General features: G+C 32.7%; 1 long non-coding RNA gene across 1 annotated transcript; it reads right to left on the minus strand.

Annotated features, from left to right (window-relative positions):
- Positions 1 to 5,679: 5,679 nt before the first annotated feature.
- LOC143264154 (uncharacterized) lies at positions 5,680 to 7,371 on the minus strand. The gene is made up of 3 exons (XR_013037674.1): positions 7,233 to 7,371; positions 6,986 to 7,150; positions 5,680 to 6,902 (listed from the first exon to the last, which is right to left on the minus strand). It is a non-coding gene; the product is annotated as an uncharacterized LOC143264154 (long non-coding RNA).
- Between the last annotated feature and the right edge of the window lie 239 nt (positions 7,372 to 7,610).

Raw genomic sequence — 7,610 nt, forward strand, 5'->3', positions numbered from 1 at the left:
AAAAGATTCGTTTAAGATTGAAATTATATTTGCGAAAATCTTTATATTAGATGGTAGACCATAAATTTTGGAAGATATTAAATACCAAGGCTAAAAAAGATAGCGTATATTCAATCCACAAATATTTTTGAAAAATATCTAATTTCGTAAATAGAATTTTTGTACGGCTATAGACAGTGTGTGATACGAATAATTCTTACAGTTCTTGAGACAAAAAAAATATTAATAACAAAAGTTGTTTACTTTCATAAGGTCAGTACGAGTTGAACAAAACTTTCCTGTAGAGATGCTGAATTTGAAGATCACTTTTATTTGATACCTCTTCTAACGTAACACATTTTATTTGAAACATTGTTTAAAAAAACCAATAAAGAAAATAAGTGAAAATTTTTATCGATTCACTCTGTAGAGTTAGACTAATTAATAACATTTTACGATGGATATCAAAAATTAAATTTCGATTGTTGTTTTATAAGAGTAACCTATTATTCTGCTAAAAACTCAATTTGAAACAATTAAGTTGTTAACCCTTATCGGCCGTAAGTCACCTCTGACGTGACATCATAATTTTACCATATATGTCAGTATGTCATGTGGGAAGTGATAGAATTGAACAAATTGAAATATGCTTGTTAGCGGCCATGCATTTTTGTCACTGTATAGAAGTATAATTGATCATAACAACAATTTTCTATAGTTTCATTTATCGGCGGATAAACGAAATTTGCAATAAACTAAAAAATTAGCGTGCAGGTCTTTGATAATTACTGTATAGTAGTTATTTATGTGACCATATAGCGCGTAATAATGTAATGCCTGACGTTCTAACGCGTGGCGATTTAATACGTAGCTGTGCATTCCATGATGATATAACGTGTGGCAATTTAATGCGTAGTTATGCATCGCATGGTAATATAACATGCAGCAGTACAACACGTGGTAATATAACGCGAGGTGATTTAATGTGTAGCTAGAGACCGCGTGGTAATATAACACGTGATGATATAAAGCGTGGTGATATAACGAGTGGTAATATAACACGTGATGATATAACGCGTGGTAATACAACGCATAGCGATATAACGCGGGGTAATACAATGCGCAGCAATATAACACGTGGTAATATAACGCGTGGTGATATAACGCGTGGTGATATAACGCGTGGCGATATAACGCGTGGTGATATAACGCGTGGTAATATAACGCGTGGCGATATAACGCGTGGTAATACAACGCGCGGCGATATAACGCGTGGCAATATAATGCGTGGTAATATAACGCGTGGCGATATAACGCGTGGTAATACAACGCGTGACGATATGACGCGTGCTAATACAACGCGTGGTGATATAACGCGTGGCAATATAATGCGTGGTAATATAACGCGTGGCGATATAACGCGTGGCGATATAACGCGTGCTAATACAACGCGTGGCAATATAACGCGTGGCGATATAATGCGTGGTAATACAACGCGTGGTAATACAACGCGTGGCAATATAATGTGTGGTAATACAACGCGTGACGATATGACGTGTGCTAATGCAACGAGTGGCGATATAACGCGTGGCGATATAATGCGTGGTAATACAACGCGTGGCGATATAACGCGTGGTAATACAACGCGTGACGATATGACGCGTGCTAATACAACGCGTGGCGATATAACGCGTGGCAATATAATGCGTGGTAATACAACGCGTGGCAATATAATGCGTGGTAATATAACGCGTGGCGATATAACGCGTGGTAATATAACGCGCGGAGATTTAATGTGTAGCTACACAATGCGTAGTAATATAACGCGTGGCAATATAACGCGAGGTCATAACGCAAATTTTAAAAGACTAAATTTCAAATTCTCAAATTTAAAAAATTCAAATTTCTACGGTGCTACATCTCCAAATTTCGAAAAAAGAAAACAAATTTTCATATCTTTAAATTGAAAAGAATTCGAAATGAGGATTTGGCCTTACGTGCGAACAACGCCAGCCAAATTAAGGGTACAGTGTTACCAAGATTTTCATTTTCTTTGGATACAATTTGTTTTAGAAATATTGCGACAAATTTTCAAATTTAATTTTCTCGAGAGTCAAGTTTGAAAAGATTTTATTTTATATTTTCAGTTTATTGTTTTCGCGTAGAATCGGTACAATTCGGTTGCACATCTGCATACACCCTCTAATGTTCGATAAGGATTAAGATATTCAAAATAGAATTTCTTTTATTCAAATGTGACAATAATGACGAACATACAAATTTTTGCATTGTACCTACCTACTTTCTAAAATGAAGACATTTTTTTTATTCACTGATGAAGAATAGCGATGTGACATTGTCCCGTGCGATGCGGAGATCCGCAATGCAGGCTTCTTGAGGGATCTTCATGTCTTTCCGACGAAGAAGAGTCGTTCTAAAGGTTTCTAACATTCTCTCTTAGCCACGGTCTAATTATTCACCGATGAAATTTAGTTTGAAACCAACTAGAACTCTGATCTCTTGGAAAAGTTTGTTTTTCAAGGAGAACTTCACATTAAATCTTTCTTCTTTGAATAAAAAATTGAACAAAGAAAATAGGTCTTTTAAGTAAAAATTATTCTCATCACAAACTTCTTTTCTTCGAATGAAGAATTACAGAGAATAAATTTTTTAAGGAAGAATAATCCCCACGTTAAAATTTCCTGACACTTACTTTTTGTCTGCCCAATTTTTTTTCTAAAAAGTAAATTATACTGAAGAGGAAGTGTGAAGTACTTAGATTTTGACTTGGGTAGTGTAACCATTATTTGATTCCGAAGAGATTACTGAATGTGAACACGCGACTAGAATGTAAGAAAAATACACTTTATTTAATTACATGTTCAAAATGTATGCCGCCCTCCATCACGTAATATTCCGGTCCTTTACTTCACATTTCCACTTCCGTAAATCGAGTAATATGTTAATAAAAATATCATGTAACACGTGTTTTGAATTCGTCTCGATGTCCTCTAAAGCAATGAATAAAAAAAATGTATGTTCCTATTTAAAAAACCTAAGGTGACCTTGACTTTGCCGAGAGAACAAACTGTTTTCAAAATTTGCTTTACTAATATCTATTGTGCACTTCATACCCTGCAAATATTGTTCTGAACTTTTTTTCGTAAGGTGGCTGCAAGTGGGAGAAAAATCGTGAGTAGCGTTACAGGTAACACCCTGTATACTGACACATATATGAATTTTCGATCGAATTAAATTTTTATTCTAAAAATAAATATTTCGGACCAACTTGCAAATTCTAATATCGCCATTTGAGCTGCTGAACTTTTGTTGGTTTTAAAAATCCTGCTGACCTTTATGACTTTATATGTTTAAGGGTGTTTAAAGTTCAAAGGAAATTAGAAAGCGTCCGAAGCAGTTTTATTTACGGTCCCGCACACATTGACGCGAAATTTTTCGTTCGACATGCATACGAAATATCGGTGGCGTTGATTACGAATATCTGCCGTTTTGTATGCATATCACAGATAAAAGTGTATAGTTAGAGGAAATTGAGGAATACTTAATAAAGTTCGCTGCCACGAGTTATCTTATCGTGCTTTTAACCTTTTATCGGCACTATGTGTCCTACACTATTCGAATCATCGCTCATTTTTATTCAATTGTTCGAAACTGCGTGTGGTCAGCTTCGATTGATTCGTATTAATAAATCTTGTCTCTTACGTACCAGATAAACATCCGATCAGAAAATTCAAAGAAAAGCTTATCGTTGCGTATTTGTTTCACATCTGAATTGATTATGAAATATTAATTGATGGCAGTTAATACTAGCAATTAATAAGTCTTTTAAAGATAATTATATTTGAGTTAGTATAGAGATAACAAACTCTAATCATTTTTAGTTGAATAGTATAAAACATTTTTTCTTTTTTTAATATTACAAATTGGAAAGTTTATTTTGAGATAATAATTGAATATTTCACAACGAGTTGTTAAATAGTTTACTAAATAATTTTTAACTGATTGGGTTGTTTTGTCAATTATTTGAAGATGCTAGCTTTATTGCTGGTGGAAAATATAGTTAAGTTTATTTACTCTTTTAGCGTAAGCTGTTATAGTACTACTGTTAGTACTATTGTTATAGTACTACTGTTAATTAAATATCATTGATTAAAATATTCTCAAAATGTCTATTCCTAAGGATACCTATAAGCGTAAGTGTTATCTTGAAGTATTTTCATGTAATCGCAAAAATATATTCACTTATATTTAAATAGAAAAAAAATTATTAAACATTTTCGGATTGAGATTTTGTATTCATGTAATGCAGAGAACAATTACCTATTTATTCATTGTTTGCAATTAAGAAAATTGCGTCATATTTATCAGAGAATATGTTCACATATGATCAATTATCTATCTATCTCTTTCCCGCTTCTTTAATTGAACTCGTTGAAAATTTTCGCACGCAAGGAACAATCTTTGAGCATAAAAATATGGTTTATGACGAAGTGCTCGATAATTAATTCTAATTGAAATTCTAATGAAGAACAGCTTAGAAGACAATTAGAACTTGAAGAAGATCCCACAGTGTGATTTACGCTTCTAATTCCAACATGGTAGCTTTTGGCGATGCTATAATGCGGATGTTAGTTGTTAAATTCAAATTTAAAAGTTAGAAAATTGAAAATTCTAAAACTAAACATTCCAGAAACCTTCTCATATCATTACCACGTTTGTCTAAAAAAATAACATTAATTATCCTATTTTCACTTATATCGAATAAGCGCATTTATTTGTAGTTTTCACTTATATCGAATAAGTGTATTGATTTGCATTTTCCACTTATATCGAATAAGTGTATTGGTTTGCATTTTCCACTTATATCGAATAAGCGCATTTTTGTAGTTTTCACTTATATCGAATAAATGTATTAATTTGCATTTTCCACTTATATCGAATAAGTATATTTATTTAACGTACTCCTAAATCAAAAATCTCCGGTTCAATTACCATAATTAATTCGACAACGTGACGTTCAATACTGTGTAAAGAAACACTAAACCGTTTCCGAGTTTTCTACATATCGAAACTCAGTTGATAGTTCCACAAGTTTTACCGATAAACAAGTAGTTTGTCTCGAGCTTGCGAGAAATTAGTTTGACGCTTTGTATGCGCAATCACTTGTTCGAAAATCTCGGCCAAAAACGAAGATGTATTTCACAGCGTCACTTTGTGTTCCACTGGATTTCAACGTCAATAAATATTGCGTGCGTCTTACTCCGTGAATTTCAAAGATCGTGATTCATAATACGAATAAAATACTTACGTCCGCCAGAATAAAGAAAATAAGTGGAGAAGAATCGTAAAGTAGCGAGCACTGTCCTCCCTAGGGAAAATGGCGGTAGGGAAAGAAGGCTGGTTGGTTTTTCAAGTTTGAAAATATGGTGATTTAAAAAGTGCAAATTCAGAAATAAAATATGTACAAAATTTTCAATTTGAGGATTTGGGGACTTAAGAATGATTTTCATATAACTAACCTTGAATTCATATAATTAGAATGTAATACAATTGAGTATTAATATAAAATCATAATTAATACAAAAATTATTTAAAATATTTTCGAATCTAAAAATCTAAAAACACACAAATAATTTGTAATAAACTATGCATTTATAAAAAAAAATTATTTGTAGGTTATATCATTGAAACGAACGAATAAAATTTTAAATAAAATAAGTATCTTAAAACAAACGAATAAAATAATAGTCCTAAAAGTTCAATAATAGATTATTCGAAGCCTACCAGTAAGTCTGAGCGTAAGAGTTATCGGCTAGTTAAAAAATGCGAGCTCTTTATTGATTTCTGGCTGAAGCTGCGTTTTCATGTTGAGGTCACAGTAATTTTTGTCTAGACGAAAAGGATTTATGTATGGCCGTAACAAATTACTGTAGCAGCAACGACAGTCAAAACATCAATTTACTTATCGAAAGTGAATTTATAACTGTCGTTTCATCATTTACTTACATTTTCTGACAGAATTCTAAATATTTTCTTTTGGCGAAGTAATAAATCGGAACGATACGGAAGAGATTCGATCTTATTTTGTGTGTCGCCATAATTTTGCAGGAATCGTTGTCACATTACAATATCTGCATTGCACAATTTTTTTGCATTGTTTTCCTCGTGTGACTCGCAGTCATTATAATATTTGTTATAAGGAAGTGGATAAGATTCTGGGTAATTCCTAGTAAATCTAGTAATTTATTAAGATGTCGGTAATACAATCGGGGATGAATCTAGATGAAAATGTGACAGTTATGAAATCTTAAAATAATTTGTGAAAACTAGTTTACAAATCTTCAGATCTTCACATTTTTTAATTTGCACGTTTACTGGTTTACAAAATTATAAATCTATTTTACAAGCGGATGAAACTATAATTAGACTGACTACCTCTTCAAAATTTTAGCATATAAATCATAAAAAAAATTTTAAATAATATAACAAAAGATTCACAAATTTATTCAAACTCGGACAACAAATCATAGGTATAAAAATCTCGCAACAGGATGTGGTTTCTCATTTTGACAGTATTAAATTAAAGTCTAAACGATTTAAAATGAAAAAATTTTTATCGTTGAAAAAAGTGAAAAATTTGATACAGGAAATGCGTAAAATGTCATTTAAGATTTAATACTTTTCTGGCTTTTAGATTTTCTTATTTTCCTGTATAAACTGATTGGAAAATAACAGATGGTCACGTGGCATGTTAAGTTTTTCTAAGAAGATCATCAAAATGCAGGGAAAACTACCAGCAGGAATATTTAGTAGTTCTACTGAAATTTCGTAATGATATTTTTTTGGAAATGCTTTGAAATTACAATATATAATTTTCTGATAAATACATTAATCCCCATTAACTGAAATTATATTAAATAACATAAATTATATTAGTTTTATATTAGTATAAATTATATTACTAATAATATTAGTAGATATGTACCATAATTTATATTAAATCCGTAATCGATGAATTATTTTGATAAAATGTTCGACCACTTTTTACTCGAACCGTGAAGTGTTTCCTAATACGTCTAAAATGGCGGGATATTCAAAACGTTCGTTCCGCATAGTCCACCTCGTATTTTCAATCCGATCGTACGCGTCCCTGTTAAGTAAAATCATTAAATATTATCGCATTTAGAAATTATATCAATAGTAATTTCCAATAGTTTTTGCTTGAAATATACCCAGCTCTGTCCACCGTGCGCCGATTATATATAAAGGGAAGACAGTAACAAGAACAGAGTCGAAGAAGTTCGTATCTCGGTGGCACAACAGTCGTATACATTGGCGAGAGCATTGCCAGCAGCTATCAGTATTAGTTCGACCGTCCTCGTGTGCACATCGAAGCCGTGCCACGCGACACCGTTACCGACGATTTTATAAAACGAAACTTGTCGGCTGTTTACACGCTCAGGAACCGTTGGAACCGTTTCTCGTGATATTCCGAACACGCGCGTAGAAGGTGAACTCACGATGATTTCGAGCGAGATTCTAAACGCGAGTGTTGAGTGAACGCGTCGATTCTGTCACTTCCTACGATCGATCGATCCAGAACTATATTA

This window comes from Megachile rotundata, chromosome 3 (genome assembly GCF_050947335.1).
Source record: "Megachile rotundata isolate GNS110a chromosome 3, iyMegRotu1, whole genome shotgun sequence".
NCBI classification, from domain to species: Eukaryota; Metazoa; Arthropoda; class Insecta; order Hymenoptera; family Megachilidae; genus Megachile; species Megachile rotundata.